The sequence below is a fragment of the Arachis hypogaea genome, chromosome 15, assembly GCF_003086295.3.
Source record: "Arachis hypogaea cultivar Tifrunner chromosome 15, arahy.Tifrunner.gnm2.J5K5, whole genome shotgun sequence".
NCBI classification, from domain to species: domain Eukaryota; kingdom Viridiplantae; phylum Streptophyta; class Magnoliopsida; order Fabales; family Fabaceae; genus Arachis; species Arachis hypogaea.
The window spans coordinates 117,709,063-117,729,966 of NC_092050.1; the positions used below are offsets into that span (position 1 = coordinate 117,709,063).

General features: G+C 36.2%; 1 non-coding gene across 1 annotated transcript; it reads left to right on the forward strand.

The window, feature by feature from the left end:
• Positions 1–17,875: 17,875 nt before the first annotated feature.
• Positions 17,876–17,983, forward strand: LOC112752533 (small nucleolar RNA R71). Its single transcript, XR_003176965.1, has one exon. It is a non-coding gene; the product is annotated as a small nucleolar RNA R71 (small nucleolar RNA).
• Positions 17,984–20,904: the final 2,921 nt, after the last annotated feature.

A 20,904-nucleotide genomic window follows, 5' to 3' on the forward strand; every position in this document is an offset into this window, starting at 1 on the left:
TTAGCATTCGAAGCATACTAGGATAGGCAATTAAAGGCTAAGCGTGGCACACTCCTCTAGCTTGTGGCATGCCCCTCTAGCTCGTGGCATGTTGGTGCACGGATTCCCACACTTCGTACAACTAAACCCGAAAGTGCACTGGGTCGTCCAAGTAATACCTGAGGTGAGTCAGGATCGATCCCACGAGGATTGTCGACTGGGATCAAATAGTGGTTATCTTGTAAATCTTAGTTAGGCGGATCGAAAAGTTGTGTAGTTGTTTAAACGCATAAAAGTAAAATAGAGATAACGTTACTTAGTGGTTGTAAATCTAATGGTAAGAAGATGGTTAAGGCTTCGAGGATGCTTTGTTCTTCTGGATTAATACTTTCTTACTGTCTACTCCAACTGTGAATGATTTCTTCTATAGCAGGCAGTATGTGATCAACACCGGTTTGAGCGGCCGCCAATCTTCCTCTAGGCTGAACACCAGGTTTAGTGCGCATCTAGTCTGAATGAGGGTGAAGCTCCTGCAGTTCATCTCCTTGGTGATCCTACTCAAAACAGCACAGACAAGGTCGAATCTTTCGAATTAGAGAATGTTGTGCCTTGATTCTAGCCTTTACCACAGAGATCCAAATCTCCTCATACCTCGGCTGAACTAATGTCTCGAGAAGTCCCCAACGAAGTCATGGATTAGCCGTCTAAGAGGCGTATCCTCAAGCTAGTGGTTCATTGATATCCGATGAAAGATGCTCGCTGAACCCATGTAGAATAGAGATAACCTTGTGCCAGTTCAACTCATTCATAAAGTTGAAGAATAAAGATACATCTTAGAATAGAATCAAACAAGAATTGAAGATAAAACAGTAGTACTTTTATTAATCCATAAAACTCAGCAGAGCTCCTAACCTTAACCTAGGAGGTTTAGTGGCTCATACTGTACATAGAACAATGTAAAAACGTGTAAAGTGGTGGAAGAAGATCAAAAGTTCTTAAACAAGGGTGATCTCCTCCTATAAATACTAAGCTAATGACTCAAGATGACAGAAATATGATAGGCTTATGCTTGTAGTGCAAAAATACACTTCTGGGACCCACTTGGTGAGTGTTTAGGCTGAGATTTAGTGTCTCCCACGTGCTAGGACTCCCTAGGGGCGTTGAAAGCTGGCTAGGGGCCCCTTTTGGGCGTTGGACACTGGTCATCTCCTTGTGGGCGTTGGATGCCAGGACTGGGGTAGATGGCTGGCGTTGAATGCTAGTTTTGGGCCTTCAATTCTGAAGAAAAGTATAGACTATTATATATTTCTAGAAAGCTCTGGATGTTAGCTTTGCATAGCCGTTGAGAGCGCTACATTTGGATTTCTTTGGCTCCAGAAAAGCTCCTTTAAGTACAGGGAGGTCAGATCCTGACAGCATCTGTAGTGCTTTCTCTGTGTCTGAATCAGACTTTTGCTCCAGCTTCTCAATTTCAGCCAGAAAATACCTGAAATTGTATAAAAACACACAAACTCAAAGTAGAATCCAAAAATATGAATTTTACACTAAAACCTATGAAAATATAATAAAACTTAAACAAAACATGCTAAAAACTATATGAAAATGATGCCAAAAAGCGTATAAAATATCCGCTCATCACAACACCAAACATAAATTGTTGCTTGTCGCTAAGCAACTAAAAACAAAGTAGGATAAAAAGAAGAGTAAGATACAATAAATCTCAGAGTTTTCAATGAAGATCAGTTTCAATCAGATGAGCAGGACTTAGTAGCTTTTTGCTTCTGAATAGTTTTGGCATCTCACTATCCATTGAAGCTCCGAAGTGTTGGCCCCTTTAGGAACTTAGAATCCAGATGATATTATTGACTCTCCTAGTTTAGCTCTTTTTTTATTATTGAACACAGCTTTTAGAGTCTTGGTCGTGGCCCTAAGCACTTTATTTTCCAGTCATACCACCGGATACATAAATGCCACAGACACTTAACTGGGTGAACCCTTTCGGATTGTGATTCAGCTTTGGTAGAATCCCCAGATAGAGGTGTCCAGAGTTCTTAAGCACACTATTTTTTGCTTTAGATCATGACTTTAACTACTCAGTCTCAAGCTTTTTACTTGACACCTTCACACCATAAGCATATAGTTAGGGACACTTTTCATTTAAAATGCTTAGGCTAAGATTTTGTTTCTTTTAGGCACTCCTAACCATTGATGCTCAAAGCCTTGGATCCTTTTGCCCTTGCCTTTTGGTTTAAAGGGTTATTGGCTTTTTGCTCATGCCTTTTGGTTTAAAGAGCTATTGGCTTTTTCTGCTTTTTACTTCTTTTTTTTTTTTCGAATAAGCATATATATACTTTTTTTTCTTTTATTGCTTTTTCTTGCTTCCAGAATCAATTTTTGGATTTTTGAAATTACTAATGATGCTTTTCCTTTTTCATCATTCTTTCAAGAGCCAACATTATTAATTCCAATTTCAAATATGCACTGTTCATTCATACATTTAGAAAACAAAAGCAATACCACCACATCAAGATAATTAGACTATTCTCAAGATAAAACTCGAAAATTCATGCATCTCTAATTCTTCTTAAAAAATTCACTATTTTATTCAAGTTTGATGATGATAAGAGGAATATTTTATAACTAATTGACTGAAAGATAAACTTTATTATTATTAATGCTTATGCAATTCTTTAAATTAAAAGACAGAAAAATAAAATATAAACTTAAATATTACTAGTGATCATGTAAACCTAAATATGAGAAACAGAAATTAGAATAACAGAAATATGGGAGGTGGAACTCAACCACCTTAATCCTGGGAGGCGCTGGGTTCTTCAGGGGAGAGTTTCTGGCGCTTCAAAGCTTCTAATTCACACCCTTGCTTCTCTTTCTCCTTGACCAGTTTGCAAATCATGCTAGTCTGATCTTTCTGCTCCTCTCTTAGTTGTTCCAAGATGGTTTGCAGTTGAATCACAGATGCTTTCAACTGAGTCCAATATTCAATTGGAGGGATCTCTTGTGGAGGTTCAGATGCCTTCCTTTTGGGATGATCCTCTGGTACCCTGGAGCTTTTCATCACCTGTTTGGTGATTGGGCTTTCCACTGGGATAAATGTGTCTATGTGAATCAGGACTTTGGCTTCTTGACATAGGCAAAAAATAAGGTTTGGATAGGCCAGCCTGGCTTAAGTGGACCTCCTGTTTACAAACTTGTACATCTCACGGGGAATTATTTGGTGAATTTCTACCTCATTCTCCATCATGATGCAGTGAATCATCACAGCTCTTGCTAAAGTGACTTCGGAGAGATTACTAGTGGGAAGTCACTACAAGAAAATGGAACATTTGTAACAAAAACTTTGTATCAAATTTAAAATTATTACAAAAAAATAATATTTTGTAATAATAATTTTTTATTGTTACAAAAGAATAATATTTTGTAACAACATTACAAGTTGTTACAAAACATAATAATATTTTGTAACAATATGTTTTATATTGTTACAAATTATGTTAGATTTTGTAACGATATAGTATTTTGTTACAAAATATTGTAATATTTTGTAACAAAAAAAAAGTTGCAAAAATTCAAAATATTTTGTAACAATTTTTTTTTGTTTTAAAAACACCAATTGTTTTGTAACAAAAATTAATTTGTCACAAAATTCAATATTGTTTGTAACAAGTTAATTATTTGTCACAAAATATAAGCATATTTTATAATATTTTTTTTTTCAAAATGTTAAACATTTTAAGAGTAAACAAAATTATGTATATATTTTTTTCAAAATAATTCTATTTTATTTCAAAAATTAAAATTTTTTATATAATGTATGTATTCATTAATTTTTAAAAATTATAAATATTATTTTATATTCTTCTAAATAATTAATATATAATTTTTATTAATAATTAGATTTTTACACTACAAATTTTTTAATAATTAGTGGAGATTTTTTAGTGGAAATTTTTAAAAACTTACACAAAATATTTTATTTGTGGCAAATTATAAAACTCCCCTACATAATTTTAAAAATCCCCCACTATTACACAAAATTAAAATTTTCAACCCCATCCAAACAAATCCTAAAGCTCTCAGCTGTTGCAGTGTGAGAGAAAAGATCTCATGAAAATGTGCAAGAGGCTAGCTTCAACCCTAAAGCTCGCAGCTGTCGCTGCCTCCATTGCCACTGCCATCACCACCACCATATCTGTAAGACTCAGAATTTTTGAAAAATCTTATTATGATCAAGTCTCAAATCATATAGTTATTTATAGTTTTAATTTCAGAAATTATTTTATTAAAGATAATTAGAGCAAGTTTTGATTAATTGAATTTAAAATAAATTAGAATTATTATCCAATTTTACAATTATTAGATTATTTTCTATATTTAAATTATAAAGTTGGTAATTATGAAATAATAAGAATTTTATATGATTTGGACTAAATAATTAATATTTAAAATATTAATATTGCTGCTTTGGAAAATAGAAAAATTATTTATTTATTTCTAATTTTTGGATTTGAATATTTTATTGAAAGTAATTTGTAAAATTGATGAACAAATAGTATTTTTATATATTATTATTGTTGGAGTAAAATTTATTCTTAATTACTATATTATCCCTCACTTTTATTTGAAATTACAAAATTACCCCTAGACCTATTTTTACTCAAAACCCTAATCCACACTCACTCATCTCCCAAACCTAAATGCCCTCAGCAAACTCATCAAGCTTGAAACATTCACACAGCAGCACTGAACTCAAGAAACAGAAAGGGTAGAGAGGAGAGGGATTCACAGGAAGAAGGGGAGGGGAGAGTGAGGATGGCACCAGCGGGCGTCACTGCCGCCGCACCGTCGTATCGCGCAGAGAAGAGAGAGGTTCAAGCCGAGGAAGGAAAAGGAGGAGAAGGTTGCGCTGTTGCCTCCATCCCTGTGCCGCCGCCGTTCGGTCCGTCCACGAGCTGCTGTTAGAACCGCGCGAGGAGGAAGCCGTCGTGAGGAGAAGCGTCGCGTCGCTGCCGCTATCCGGGCCGTCTTTGTCGTCGCCGATTTCCTTCGTTCCTGCCGTCGTTAATGAGCCCAGTCGCCACCGATTTGGTCTGAGGGTGAGGGAACGCAAATAGAAGGGAAGACCGGGAGCCACCGCCACTGCTGACTGAATCCCCCAGTGCTCCATATCGCCTCTACCGTCTGGAACCAGCTTTGCCATAGCTGAAAGGCTGGGCTTGGAAGGTGCTTCCATCGTCATCTCTTCTCACAAGCAGGTCCTTTTCCCTTTCTCTTCCTCTTTGCCTCCAATTAATTATATTCATTACTCAATTTCCTTGTTTCTACAACAAAATGTTGAAGAGGCTGCAGAGAAACTTAGGGCTAAAGGAATTGAAGTTTTGGCCCTTGTTTGCCATGTCTCCAACGATCAACAGAGAAAGGATTTGATTCAAAAAATCGCACAGGTCACCCTTTTCTATTCATTTTTATCGAATGCATTATCCTTTATTAAAATTTGTTTGAATGTTGTTGAATATGCTGTTGAACATTACATAAGTGTGGAAATATAGATGTGATTGTGTCAAACGCAGCTACAAATCCTTCTCAATAGTGCCTGTTTTTGGGGTAAATAATTTGATTATGGTGTTAAGATCTGAACTTCTGATTCTAAAGTTAATTGTTTATGGCTTCAGTCCTTGAATTCATTTAATGTTATCATAGTTTCAATTGGTGTAATATGTTGTTGGAAATGACATAAATACCTTTCGAATAGTTACTTGTGTTTATAGTGATTGCATTGTGTGTGCATTTGTTGTTGAATAATTTCTCACATTAAGTTGTTATTGCTACTCTATACTTGCTGTTGGTTGCTGCTGATTTTTCCCCCCTCATTGCTTGCTTGTTAAATGATTCTTAAATTCAATGAGAAAGGAAATGCTACTGAGTTATTGTTGTTTGTGTTGGAATAGATGATGGTTGATGAACTGAGATTGGTTTTATTGATAAATCTATTGCTGAAATCGTTTAGCTTGTCTTAATTGATTTTTGTTGAATTAATGGATAAACTGTTGTGCCCCTATTACTTGCAAGTGTAATGGTTATTAACTTCAATGAATAGAATGCTGCATGAATCCATTACCTTTGTTCATTTTACTGTTTTCGGTGCTGTATGATGGGCCATTTTACTGTCTCCCACCTAGCACTTTTATTTATTGTCCTTAAGTTAGACAATTGGGAGGCTCCTTGTCAATGATGTTTATGCTTGTACTCTTTCATGCTCCATTCTTTGGTTGATTTCTCATATTCATCTATGGAGATGCTTTGCTTACGGTATGAATTCCATGAGTCCAAGTTGGCTTTAATTTTGGAAAGGTTAGCCTCGATAGCTTTGTACGTCTTTTGGGCTTCCTCTTGCTCCTTTTGACGGATGATTGCTTGAAGCCGGTCCATTGCTTCCTTGAAATGATCCCTTGGCTCTTGTTCCACTTGACTAACATAAGTAGGATCATGTTGCTCTTGGATTGATGGATTGATATTCTTCCATGAAGGGTTGTGGTGGAAAGTTGAATTCATCTTGTGGTTGAAAGTTCTCATATATGGGAGGTGGTTCATCTTGGTAATAGTATGGAGGTGGTGGTTCTTGAGGGTATTGGGGTTGGAATTGTGGTGGTTCTAAGTATGGTTCATATGGCTCATAAGGTGGTTGGTATGGTGGATATGGGTTAGGGTCATATGGAGGTGTTTGGTGGTATGAGGCTTGTGAGTATGGTGGTTGAGGACTATATTGAGGAGGGGGTTCATAGGCATATGGTGGGGATTGTTGGTAATCACAAGGAGGTCCACCATATCCATTGTCTTGGTATGCATCATAGAATGGCTCTTGCTCATAGTATCTTTGGGAAGGTTGTTGCCAAGAAGGTTGATCAATTCCTTGAGGCTTCTCCAATCTTTGATTGTTCCATCCTTGATGCATGTTGTCATTGTAGTTTTCATCTCCTACAACATAGTTGTGACCACACTCATAGCCAAAAGGGTGAGAATTCATAGTGACAAGAGAAAATAAAAATAAAAGCTAACAAGAAATGATGAAAGTAAACTCCTAAAACTAGCAACAACTAACGAAGAAGCAAAAGAAAAATATATTCACAATATTCACATATATACAATAGCCAATAATATAACACCATTGCAATTCCCTGGCAACGGCGCCAAAAACTTGATAGGAAAATTAGTGTCGATCTAGAATTTCATCAATAGAAAAGAACTTCGTTGTAAGCATAGTTCCAAACCAACTAATAACTCTCCATCAAAGTTTTAATTTGTTTGTCACAAGTACAAACCCCAATAAAAATAAACCGAAGTATTTAAACCTCGGGTCGTCTCACAAGAAATTGCAATGAAATACTCAATTATTGGCTATGAAGGAACAAGGGAGGGTTTGATTTGGTGATTGACAAGAAAAGTAAATAACAAGAAAGTAAATGACAATTAACTAATAAATGAAAGGAAAAGAACTCTTGCTAAGGCATGGAAATTGAGATCACCATCCTTGTCTAACAAACCATATATTGACAACTATAAGGGACCAACCCATCAAGTCTACTTCTATGCTTGAAGTAAGTCAAATAGGCTTGATCAACATCAACCCATAAGTCCCAACCTAGCTACTAATTGACTTAGTAGTAGGCTAGTGTTAATGGGTATCAAATTGACCACTAAGGATTCTCAAATCACCAATTCAATTAGACCTAATGACTCAAGATCACTCAATTCTCTTAGCCTAGGCCAAGAGTAAAGAAAACTACTCTAATACTAGTGGAAATATTTTATCAAACACCTAGAGTGCAATAAAGTAAACATCACAAAATGCAAGAATTAACAAAAGCTATAACTAATATAAGCAAGAAATCAACAATAGTATAAGATAAACATAAAAAGACATGGAAACATAAAATTGCATTAAAGAAAATAAAAATCTAACAAGGATTCATGAAAGTAAAAATAGCAACATAAAGAAATCAATAAGAAAAATTAAAAAGATCAAGGCAATAGAATAATAAAATATAAAGAGAGTTGAACTAAAAACAAGAATTAAAAGTTGGATCTAGGAAAATTTGACCTAAACTACCCTAAATTCTAGAGAGGAGGGAGAGCTTCTCTCTCTAGAATTCTAATCTAAAACATGGTGAAAAACTATACTATGACTCCTTGGTTTATTCTCCCTTCAATTCTTGGGTTCAATAGCATCATAAATGAGTTGGATTTGGACCTGGATGGCTCAGAAATCACCCCAAGCGTATTGCCTTTAAGTTGGTCACGTTCTGCTTCCCACGCGTACGCATGGGCCACGTATACGCGTCGCTTGATAGATTTTCTCCCACGCATACGCATGAGCCATGTATACGTGTCGCCCTGAATTCAGCAAATCCTCATTTCTTCATGAATTCTCCATTTTTACATGCTTTTTCTTCATTCCTTCAATCCAATCTTTGCCTTCTAAACCTGAAATCACTTAACAAACATATCAAGGCATCGAATAGAATTAAAGTGAATTAAATTTATCAATTTTTGGGTCTAAAAAGCATGTTTTCACTCTTAAGCACAATTTAAGGAGAATTTACAAAATCATGCTATTTTAGTAAATAAATGTGAGATAAGTTGATAAAATTTTCTGAATTTAACACAAGATAAACCACAAAATTGGGGTTTATCAACCGCGTATGGGAGAGTGCTTGGTGTCAACCAATCCTCGCATCGCGTGCACTATCCACGTACGTATGCCTTGAAAACCTTTGCAAAATTTAAAATCTGCAGAATTCAGATTTTATACCAAACTTCAAATGTGCATAACTTTCTCGTAATAAAACATTTTTTATCTGTTCTTCGAACGTCTTAAACCTGTCGAATCCAACTTTAATTTAAATAAAGTTTCATCAAAATTGAGGATTCGGAGGCCAAGTTATGGCTCGTCGAAGTTCATCAAAAATAAGGTTTTACCAAAGGTTGTAAAAGCCTCTAGTTTTTAAAACACTCAAATCAGATCACAACCAAACTAACCATGCCCAAGACAATATATAAAAACTCCTCAATCATCTTTCAAGCATTCCAAAGCCTAGACCATAGACTTCTCACCATATCAATTCATTCATAAACTTCACATTCAACCTAAGTCACACCAAAACTTATAATTTCCATCACAATCTTTATTTACCGATTTCTCATCATCAACACTCATCAACAATAATAACAATCATACACTCTCTTCAATATCAACCATCAATTTTATCATCAATCATTATTTATCATCTTACCATCATCAATATTTGCCAACCTTTGTAATCAACAACAAAATCCTCAATAGTCATCATCAATCAACAATAATCCTCAACAATCAATTCAATCATATCTTAAGGTCCACTAGCCTAAGTTTCATAAAATGTTATATATTAATGAAAGAAAAATAAAACCATACCATGGTCGATTCCTGCAAAACTCAAAACACCAAAACAAAGCCACCAATCTCAATCCAAAAGTCCTAAATAGCCAAATCAACTCCAATCCACAATAATTCAAGCTATAACCATACAAATAACCAAGATTTAGTCCTAGGGTTCACAAACTCAACATTTCACAAAGGTTAAAAGATAACCACCTTACCTAATGGTGATAGGGGCGTAAACCAACAATAGCCCAACATTAGATACAACCTAATTAACTAAAATCAAAGAATCTACTCAATAACAAAACCTAAAATGCAAAAATGTATAGGGCAGAGAAAGGGAGTGTGGATTTTGAGTTCTTACCAACTTTGTTTAGATAGAAAGAACGAGCTCAGTGAGAGCTTTGCATGGCCGCAAATGGCATGCAAATCGGAGCACCGTATCTCAAGTTATGTGCAAATGAAGAAGAAGATGAATAGTGTAACCATCTTCTCTTCTCCCTTCACTTTGTTGAAATGTTTGGAGTGTGATTATGAGGTTTTTATGCTGAAATGGCCTTTAGTGAAAGAAGACGCTTGGGGAAAACTTCCTTCATCTAAAAGGAAGGGGTGGCGGATGATTGGTATGCAAGATCGGTTGCAACGGCCAGGTATAATGAAGAAATTATAGTCACAACTTCTAAAAACAATTTGTTGTTTGAAAATTCACTTTATGGGAAGGCCTTATTTTTGAAGCAGTCGAGATGCCAATTCATCTATTACACCCTGGATTTGGATAGTTTTTTGTTGTGCGTCCTCAACTAATTGAGAATAAGGATCCCTTCTTTGACCTTGGTTTAAATGTTATTCGTTCTTTTCATTTCCTGTAAGATTAAAAATCTGTAATTCTTTGTAATTAAACATAATATCTATCTCTTCCTATCGGTAAGTTCTTATATATATATATATATATATATATATATATATATATATATATATATATATATATATATATATATATATATATATATGTTTGGCTTGGGCCCAACTTCGACCCGGTTCAACTGCGTAGCATTTTTGGTTAATTTGGCCCAATTTTGGGCCCAAAACCTTTAAGATTAGCGTCCAATTTTTAATTCTAAATATTTTCTAAGGATTTCTACAGTTTAATGTTCCCTTACGCAATACCAGACAGACTTCAGCCGATATTGCTGGCTATTTTACTAGTGCGTATTTTTACGCAATTTTCTACAAAAAATTACATTTTTCCACTCAAAAAAATTCACTGAATTCAAATATCACCATTAAGTTTTTAAATTAATATTTATAAATTTTTGAACCTATTCTGAGTAATTAAATTATTATTTTATTTTATCTAAGCGGTTAATTTAATTCCGGTTCTTACAGCTTGCACGAAGAGAAAAAAAAAATTAAAAGCACTAGTGGAAAGAAATAAAAATTAAAGCAACACAAGGCAATCTTAAAAAGACAAAAGAGCAACACAAAATTTAATTGTGAAAGTATCGTATAAAAAAAGAGAAACACAATAAAGCCATAATAATAAAAAGGTAACAAAACTAAAATAGAAACCTAATAATAAAAAGAAACTAGATAGAAATGAAAACCCTAATAAGAAGAAAATTAAACTAGAATGAAAATAACAGGATCTAATTTAGTAATTTAATTCAAAGTATGATGCCAATCTCAATTAATCCCCGGCAATGACGCTAAAAACTTGATGAGCGAAAAGTGAAGCTCACTGATACCAGCAAGTGCACTGGATCGTTCAAGTAATACCACGGTGAGTGTATATCATTCCCATGAGGATTAAAGGACTGGGCACGAAAATATCAAATTAAATTACTAATTAGATCAATAGAACCTAGAGTTGGGGATTGTTGAAAATCCTAGAATGCTTGCATGCTTGGAAAGTTGAAAGTTGAATTCCTTGGACAGTGCTTGTTGAATTGGAAGAAATCAATAGTGTTGAATGTCTAGGGTTTTGGAGATGTTCATACTCTCAGGGTAAATTAAACTTTGTTAACCTAGTTCTAAAGCTTGCAAATCTCTGTTCATGACGAATTTAAAGTAACCGATTTCCGATGTCTCGACTCCTCGGTTTCTCTTTAATTAACCAATTGCCAATGTGTTGGACGATCAATTAATCAAAGAGGTTAAGTTCAAAAATCCGATTCAAATTCTCAATGAGAAAACACAATTTTCGAGAATTGTCCTAATTCCAATTATATGTCACATATTCAAAACTAGGGTAATAAAAAATCATGTATTATGTCACACACTTAGAAAATCACTACGTCTAGTTGATTCAAAAAGTTATGTCAAAGAGTTTTCAAGCACAATTTAAAAATCAGTTCTGTCGAATCAGTTAACAAATCCAAGATGGGAATAGCACACCTATCAATTCTACTAATCCTTTATTGATGAAGAACAAAACACTCAATCATAAATAGATTAATGAAAAGCTTTAAAACAAAGAAAACTTAGAATAATAAACCATCGAAATATGAACAGAGCTCCCAACCCTTTGACAAAGGTTTAGTGACTCATGTTGGGTGCAAAATCAAAAGTGAAAGTATTGCGGAGAAACTAGGTTAAGGCTATGAATGTAATTCACTTATTTATACCTAGGTTTCGTTTAATTCATATCTTAAAGCCTAATCTTATCTTAATCAGAATAATTAAGATAATTTATAATTAATTCAAATCCTAGAATTCAAAACATTATCAAATCAAATTCAAAACTAATTAATTACAGGATCTTCTTCAACCTTCACTTGAAATCAAATCAAATCCTTGAAGCTGAGCATTGAGAGTTTAGCATTGGAAGCATCTTGGGTAGGTAATTTGAGGCTAACTGTGACACACCCCTCTAGCTCGTGGCACACCTCTTTGTGGTTGGACCAGGGCCTGGGACGCCCTCTTCTCTACGTGGCTGGTGCACGAAATTGTGATCTCCAGGCTCGAACAAATCCTGGTAATGGCTTTAAAGCTTGGTGCTCTGATCTTAATTCATGATTGTCACAACTTCGATACAACTAACCAGCAAGTGCACTGGGTCGTCCAAGTAATACCTTACGTGAGTAAGGGTCGAATCCCACGGAGATTGTTGGTATGAAGCAAGCTATGGTCACCTTGTAAATCTCAGTCAGGAAGATATAAAGTGATAATGGTGTTTTCGAATATTATATAGTAAAATAGGGATAAAGATACTTATGTAAATCATTGGTAGGAATTTCAGATAAGCGAATGGAGATGCTTTTCGTTCCTCTGAACCTCTGCTTTCCTGCTATCTTCATCCAATCAGTCTTACTCCTTTCCATGGCTGGCTTTATGCAAGGGCATCACTGTTGTCAGTGGCTACATCCCCTCCTCTCAGTGAATAATATGCTCACGCACCCTGTCACGGCACGGCTATTCATCTGTCGGTTCTCGATCATGCTGGAATAGGATTCACCCTCCTTTTGCGTCTGTCACTAACGCCCAACAATCGCGAGTTTGAAGCTCGTCACAGTCATTCAATCATTGAATCCTACTCGGAATACCACAGACAAGGTTTAGACTTTCCGGATTCTCTTGAATGCCGCCATCATTCTAGCTTACGCCACGAAGATTCTGGTTAGGAGATCTAAGAGATATTCATTCTAGCTTATTTCATGTAGAACAGAAGTGTTTGTCAGGCACGCATTCATAAGGGAGAAGGATGATGAGCGTCACACATAATCATCACCTTCATCACGTTCTTGGGTGCGAATGGATATCTTAGAAGTGAAATAAGAAGAATTGAATAGAAAACAGTAGTACTTTGCATTAATCTTTGAGGAACAGCAGAGCTCCACACCTTAATCTATGGAGTGTAGAAACTCTACCGTCAAAAATACATAAGTGAGAGTCCAGGCATGGCCGAGATGGCCAGCCCCTCTGAAACGTGATCAAAGGATCATAAGGAAATCCAAAGATGCCAAATACAATAGTAAAAGGTCCTATTTATAATAAACTAGCTACTAGGGTTTACATGAGTAAGTAATTGATGTACAAATCCACTTTCGGGGCCCACTTGGTGTGTGCTTGGGCTTGGCCTTGAGTGTTACACGTGTAGAGGTCCTTTGTGGAGTTGAACGCCAGTATTTGTGCCAGTTTGGGCGTTCAACTCTGGTTTTGGATCCTTTTCTGGCGCTGGACGCCAGATTTGGGCAGAAGGCTGGCGTTGAACGCCAGTTTACGTCGTTAATTCTTGGCCAAAGTATGGACTATTATATATTGCTGGAAAGCCCTGGATGTCTACTTTCCAACGCAATTGGAAGCGCGCCATTTCGAGTTCTGTAGCTCCAGAAAATCCACTTTGAGTGCAGGGAGGTCAGAATCCAACAGCATCAGCAGTCCTTTTTCAACCTCTGAATTTGATTTCTGCTCAAGTCCCTCAATTTCAGCCAGAAAATACCTGAAATCACAGAAAAACACACAAACTCATAGTAAAGTCCAGAAATGTGAATTTAACATAAAAACTTATGAAAACATCCCTAAAAGTAACTAGATCCTACTAAAAACATACTAAAAACAATGCCAAAAAGCGTATAAATTATCCGCTCATCATAACACCAAACTTAAATTGTTGCTTGTCCCCAAGCAACTGAAAATCAAATAGGATAAAAAGAAGAGAATATACTATAAATTCCAAACTATCAATGAAACAGAGCTTCAATCATATGAGCGGGACTTATAGCTTTTTGCCTCTTGAATAGTTTTGGCATCTCACTTTATCCATTGATGTTTAGAATGATTGGCATCTATAGGAACTTCAGATTTCGAATAGTGTTATTGACTCTCTTAGTTCAGTATGATGATTCTTGAACACAGCTTCTTTATGAGTCTTGGCCGTGGCCCTAAGCACTTTGTTTTCCAGTATTACCACCGGATACATAAATGCCACAGACACATAATTGGGTGAACATTTTCAGATTGTGACTCAGCTTTGCTAAAGTCCCCAATTAGAGGTGTCCAGGGTTCTTAAGCACACTCTTTGTTTTTGCTTTGGACCTTGACTTTAACCGCTCAGTCTCAAGTTTTCACTTGACACCTACACGCCACAAGCACATGGTTAGGGACAGCTTGGTTTAGCCGCTTAGACCAGGATTTTATTCCTTTAGGCCCTCCTATCCACTGATGCTCAAAGCCTTGGGATCCTTTTTATTTGCCCTTGCCTTTTGGTTTTAAGGGTTATTAGCTTTTTCTGTTTGCTTTTTCTTTTTCTTTCTCTTTTTTTTTCTATTTTTTTTTCGCCTTTTTTTTTTCTGCAAGCTTTGTTCTTTGCTGCTTTTTCTTGCTTCAAGAATCATTTTTATGATTTTTCGGATTATCAAATAACATGTATCCTAGTCATCATTCTTTCAAGAGCCAACATATTTAACATTCTTAAACAACAACTTCAAAAGACATATGCACTGTTCAAGCATACATTCAGAAAACAAGAAGCATTGTCACCACATCAATATAATTAAGCTAAGTTCAAGGATAAATTCGAAACTCATGTACTTCTTGTTCTTTTGAATTAAAACATTTTTTATTTAAGAAAGGTGATGGATTCATAGGACATTTATAACTTTAAGACATAGTTACTACTACTAATGATCATGTAATGAAGACACAAACACAGATAAGCACATAACATAGAAAACAAAAAACAGAAGAAATAAGAACAAGGAATGAATCCACCTTAGTAATGGTGGCGTTTCCTTCTTGAGGAACCAATGATGTCCTTGAGCTCTTCTATGTCTCTTCCTTGTCTTTGTTGCTCCTCCTTCATTGCTTTTAGATCTTCTCTGATTTCATGAAAGATGATGGAGTGCTCTTGATGTTCCACCCTTAGTTGCTTCCAATAATTGTGTGGAAGAAAATGTATCCCCTGAGGTATCTCAGGGATCTCTTGATTTGCAGTCAAATGTTCTACCACTGAGCTATAGACCCTTGATGGAAGCTTTTGTCTTCCCTTTCCTCTTTCTAGAGGTTTCTCTGGCCTTAGGTGCCATCAATGGTTATGAAAAAAACAAAAAAGCTATGCTTTTACCACACCAAACTTAGAATGTTGCTCGCCCTCGAGCAAAAGAAGAAAGAATAGAAGAATAGGAAGAAGATATGGAGGAGATGGAGGGAGATGTGTATTCGGCCATATGGGTGGGATTGGGTGGGAAAGAGATGTTGACTTTTGAAGGAAAGTGGGTGTTTGGATGTGAGTGGTAAAGAGTTAATAGGGAATAGTGTTTATTGGGAATAGAGGATGATTGAGAAGAGAGAAGAGGGTGAGTGGAGGTAGGTGGGGATCCTATGGGGTCCACAGATCCTGAGGTGATCCTGTGAGGTCCACAGATCTTGAGGTGTCAAGGCATTTACATCCCTGCACCAATTTAGGCATGCAAAATGCCCTTGCACACAACTCTGGGCGTTCAGCGCCAGGTTGGTGCCCATTTTGGGCGTTCAACGCCCATTTGCTGCCATTTCTGGCGTTGAACGCCAGAACCATGCTTGTTCTGGGCGTTCAGCGCCAGAACTATGCTCTGTTCTGGCGTTTGAACGCCAGACAGATGCTCCTCCAGGGTGTGATTTTTCTTCTGCTGTTTTTGATTCCGTTTTTAATTTTTTTGTTTATTTTGTGACTCCACATGATCATGAACCTAAGAAAACATGAAAAACAATAAAAATAAGAATTAGATAAACATTGGGTTGCCTCCCAACAAGCGCTTCTTTAATGTCAATAGCTTGACAGTGGGCTCTCATGGAGCCTCACAGATGTGCAGAGCTTTGTTGAGACTCTCCAACACCAAACTTAGAGTTTGGATATGGGAGTTCAACACCAAACTTAGAGTTTGGTTGTGGCCTCCCAACACCAAACTTAGAGTTTGACTGTGGGGGCTCTGGTTGACTCTGCTTGGAGAGAAGCTTTTGCTGCTTCCTCTCCATGGTTGGAGAGGGAGATCCTTGAGTTTTGAATACAAGGGAGTTCTCATTCCATTGAAGGACTATTTCACCTCTGTCAACATCAATCACAGCTCTTGCTGTGGCCAGGAAAGGTCTTCCTAGGATGATGGATTCATCCTCTTTCTTTCCAGTATCCAGGACTATGAAATCAGTAGGTATGTAAAGGCCCTCAACCTTTACTAATACATCTTCTACTTGTCCATAAGCCTGTTTTCTTGAGCTGTCTGCCATCTCTAGTGAGATTTTAGCAGCTTGCACCCCATAGATTCCCAGTTTCTCTATTACAGAAAGGGGCATGAGATTTATTCCTGAACCAAGGTCACACAGAGCCTTAAAGATCATGGTGCCTATGGTACAAGGGATTATGAACTTTCCAGGATCCTGTCTCTTCTGAGGCAATGTCAGTTGATCCAGATCACTTAGTTCATTGATGAACAAGGGAGGTTCAACTTCCCAAGCATCAATGCCAAATAATTTGGCATTCAACTTCATGATTGCACCAAGAAACTTGGCAGTTTGCTCTTCAGTGACATCCTCATTCTCTTCAGAAGAGGAATACTCATCAGAGCTCATGAAGGGCATAAGGAGGTTCAATGGAATCTCTATGGTCTCTAGATGAGTCTCAGATTCCTTTGGTTCCTCAGAGGGAGGCTCCTTATTGATCACTGGACGTCCCAGGAGGTCTTCCTCCTTGGGATTCACGTCCTCTCCTTCCCTTACAAGTTCGGCCATGGCGCTTATGTCAATGGCCTTGCACTCTCCTTTTGGGTTCTCTTCTGTATTGCTTGGGAGAGTACTAGGAGGGATTTCAGTGATCCTTTTACTCAGCTGGCCCACTTGTGCTTCCAGATTTCTAATGGAAGACCTTGTTTCATTCATGAAACTTACAGTGGCCTTAGATAGATCAGAGACTAGATTTGCTAAATTAGAAGCATTTTGTTCAGAGTTCTCTGTCTGTTGCTGAGTTGATGATGGAAAAGGCTTGCTATTGCTAAACCTGTTTCTTCCACCATTATTAAAGCCTTGTTGGGGCTTTTGATCCTTCCATGAGAAATTTGGATGATTTCTCCATGTTGAGTTATAGGTGTTTCCATAAGGTTCACCTAAGTAATTTACCTCTGCTATTGCAGGGTTCTCAGGATCATAGGCTTCTTCTTCAGAAGATGCCTCTTGAGTACTGTTGGATGCAGCTTGCATTCCATGCAGACTCTGAGAGATCATATTGACTTGCTGAGTCAATATTTTATTCTGAGCCAATATGGTATTCAGAGTATCAACCTCAAGAACTCCCTTCTTCATAGGCGTCCCATTAGTCACAGGACTCCTTTCAGAAGTGTACATGAACTGGTTATTAGCAACCATGTCAATGAGTTCTTGAGCTTCTGCAGGCGTTTTCTTTAGGTGAATGGATCCACCTGCAGAAGTGTCCAGTGACATCTTTGATAGCTCAGATAAACCATCATAGAATATATCCAGGATGGTCCATTCTGAAAGCATGTCAGAAGGACACTTTTTGGTCAACTGTTTGTATCTTTCCCAAGCTTCATAGAGGGATTCACCTTCTTTCTGTCTGAAGGTTTGAACATCAGCTCTAAGCTTGCTCAGCTTTTGAGGAGGAAAGTACTTGGCTAAGAAAGCCGTGACCAGCTTATCCCAAGAGTTCAGGCTGTCTTTGGGTTGAGAATCCAACCATAATCTAGCTCTGTCTCTTACAGCAAAAGGGAAAAGCATGAGCCTGTAGACTTTAGGATTTACTCCATTAGTCTTAACAGTATCACATATCTGCAAGAATTCAGTTAAGAACTGAAAAGGATCTTCAGATGGAAGTCCATGAAACTTGCAGTTCTGCTGCATCAAAGAAACTAATTGAGGTTTCAGCTCAAAGTTGTTTGCTCCAATGGCAGGAATGGAGATGCTTCTTCCATGTAAATTGGAATTAGGTGCAGTAAAGTCACCAAGCATCTTCCTTACATTATTATTATTTTCGGCTGTCATCTCCTCTGCCTGTTCGAAAATTTCTGAAAGGTTATCTCTGGATTGTTGTATTTTAGCTTCTCTTAATTTTCTCTTCAGAGTCCTTTCAGGTTCTGGATCTGCTTCCACAAGAATGCTCTTATCTTTGCTCCTGCTCATATGACAAAGAAGAAGGCATAGAAAAATAATAATAATAATGGAGATCCTTTATACCACATTATAGGGATCCCTTTGTGAGTGGAAGAAAAGAAGGGGAGACAAAGAATGTGATGTAAAGGAAGAAACACAACTGTACGGATGGAAGAGATGTGAGATGAGATGTTAGGATATGAATGAATAAATAGAATAGGATGGGGGAGGGATAATTTTCGAAAATTATTTTGAAAAAGAGTTAGTGATTTTTGAAAAATGGTTTTTGAAAAATATTTAGTATTTTTTTTTTCGAAAAGTTTTTTTTTTTTGAGATAAAAAATAAAAATAAAAATAATTAGTTAATTAAAAAGAAATTTTTGAAAAAGGGGGAGATATTTTCGAAAATTAGAAAGGGAGAATTAGTTAGGTGGTTTTGAAAAAGTTAAGAAACAAACAAAAAGTTAGTTAGTTAGTTGAAACAAATTTTGAAAACCAATTTTGAAAAGATAAGTAGTTAGGAGGTTAGGAAAGATATTTTGAAATCATATTTTTGAAAAAGATAAGATAAGAAGATATTTTTGAAAAGATATGATTGAAATTAGTTTTGAAAAAGATTTGATTTTTTTTAAAATCACAATTAATGACTTGATTCACAAGAAATCACAAGATATGATTCTAGAACTTAAAGTTTGAATCTTTCTTAACAAGCAAGTAACAAACTTGAAATTTTTGAATCAAAACATTAATTGATTATATTATTTTCGAAAATTTGGTATAAAAATAAGAAAAAGATTTTTGAAAAATATTTTTGGAATTTTCGAAAATAACTAAGAATTTTGAAAAAGATTTGATTTTTGAAAAAGATTTTGAAAAAGATAAGATTTTCAAATTGAAAATTTGATTTGACTCATAAGAAACAACTTTGATTTTTAAAAATTTTTGAAAAAGTCAACTCAATTTTCGAATTTGATGGGAGAAAAAGGGAAAGATATTTTTTTGATTTTTTTGAAATTTTTATGAAAAACATGAAAATTATGCAATGCATGAAATTTTTAGATCAAAACAATGAATGCATGCATGAATGATATGAATGTCAAGATGAACACCAAGAACACTATGAATGTCAAGATGAACATCAAGAACATAATTTTGAAAAATTTTTAATGCAAAGAAAACATGCAAGACACCAAACTTAGAATTCTTTAATGCTTACGCACTAAGAATTCAAGAATGCATATGATAAACATGAAAAGACACAAAACAAAAATTCATCAAGATCAAACAAGAAGACTTACCAAGAACAACTTGAAGATCATGAAGAACACTATGAATGCATGATATTTTCGAAAAATGCAAGATGCATATGCAAGTGACACCAAACTTATAATGTGACTCAAGACTCAAACAAGAAACAGAAAATATTTTTGTCTTTTATGATTTTCTAATTTTTTTGGATTTTTATGTTATATTTTTCGAAAATTAAAAGAAAAATAAGGATTCCAAAATTTTTAATATGAATTCCAGGAATCTTGCATTCTTAGTCTAAAGCTTCAGTCCAAGAATTAGACATGGCTCACTAGCCAGCCAAGCTTTCAAAGAAAGCTCCAGTCCAAAACACTAGACATGGCCAATGGCCAGCCAAGCTTCAGCAGGTAGATCAGGAACAGTAGCAGGTGGATTAGCTCCAACAAGCTTGCTCTTAATAACAAATTGCAAGCCTCAGTCCAAAAGAATTTAGACATGGCTTTACAGCCAGCCAGGCTTCACATGCTTCATGAAACACTAGAATTCATTCTTAAAAATTTTGAATAAATTTTTGAAAACATTTTTATTATTATTATTTTTTTTTCGAAAACAGATGAGAAAATTTTGAAAATATTTTTGAAAAATTTTTGAAAAGAAAATAAAAAGAAAATTACCTAATCTGAGCAACAAGATGAGCCGTTAGTTGTCCAAACTCAAACAATCCCCGGCAACGGCGCCAAAAACTTGGTGCTGTTGCCGGATCAAAAGGGAATCTGGCACTGATGTTACCGGACCAAGAGCTTGCCGAAAACTCAAACAATCCCCGGCAACGGCGCCAAAAACTTGGTGCACGAAATTGTGATCTCCAGGCTCGAACAAATCCTGGTAATGGCTTCAAAGCTTGGTGCTCTGATCTTAATTCATGATTTTCACAACTTCGATACAACTAACCAGCAAGTGCACTGGGTCGTCCAAGTAATACCTTACGTGAGTAAGGGTCGAATCCCACGGAGATTGTTGGTATGAAGCAAGCTATGGTCACCTTGTAAATCTCAGTCAGGCAGATATAAAGTGATAATGGTGTTTTCGAATATTATATAGTAAAATAGGGATAGAGATACTTATGTAAATCATTGGTAGGAATTTCAGATAAGCGAATGGAGATGCTT